We start from the raw sequence: 930 nt of genomic DNA, 5'->3' as shown, positions 1-930 counted from the left end.
CCCCCCCGCCCCGGTGCCAGCCCCCCCCCCCCCCAGCCATGCCCCAGCCCCAGCCCTGGTGGGATGCCGGCCGCCCCACGGTGCCGGCTGCTGGCACGGGGCCTGTCCTGGCTCCGGCCCTGCTTCCCAGCTGCTCCCAACTCAGCCAAAGGTCCTGGGACAATCTGCGGCATCTGGGGCACTGGGAAGGGGGTGGGTAGGATTGGGATGGGGGTGGCATTGGGGAGCAGCAAGCACCCCCAGCGGCTGGGACAGAGATGTCCCCAAAAGGGATGTGGGGCAGCTGGGATCAGAGCATCCTGCAACTTTTGGCACAACTCAGTCCTCCCCATCCCCACGAATGCACCCTTGCTGCCCGTACCCCTGCCCACACTCCTGCCCTCGTGGGTGCTGCTCCTGGGTGCAGCGGCTCTGCGGTTTTCCAGATCCGCTCGTCTGTGGCAGGGTGGGGGCTTGGCGACAGCTCCCCCCCGAGATCCCCTCATCCTCCAGCAGCTTCGCTGGAGAACGTTCTCTCTTTTGGGGTGTGGGGGTGCTGGGCTGGGGGTGCTCCCGGTGGGGACAAGGAGTGAAACAGCCCCATCTCACTCAGGGGGCAGTGGGACACCCCCCCACGCATGCTGGCAGGTCCCCCCTCCCCAGCCTGGCTCCCCGGGGGACATCGGGTACAGGTTGGGGCTCTGGCCCCCCCAATGACACTTTGTGGGGTGCAGCGGGGAGCCGGGCCATGACCCAACCCCACTAGGGCTGGGGGGACAACCTGGATGGGGGGGGGGGGAACACAACACAACGATGACACTCAGGACACCTCAGCCCTCCCCAAACACTCTAAAACCCCCAAGATTGAACCATGGGTTGCCCCAACCCCAGGGGGACCCCAAAACCAGCCCCCTCACGGGGCCTCCGTGTCCCCCTCCCAGCGTGGGGGGT

Source organism: Haliaeetus leucocephalus, unplaced genomic scaffold (genome assembly GCF_000737465.1).
Source record: "Haliaeetus leucocephalus isolate CR32 unplaced genomic scaffold, Haliaeetus_leucocephalus-4.0 Scaffold193, whole genome shotgun sequence".
Lineage (NCBI taxonomy): Eukaryota > Metazoa > Chordata > Aves > Accipitriformes > Accipitridae > Haliaeetus > Haliaeetus leucocephalus.
Note: the sequence above shows the minus strand (reverse complement) of the source record.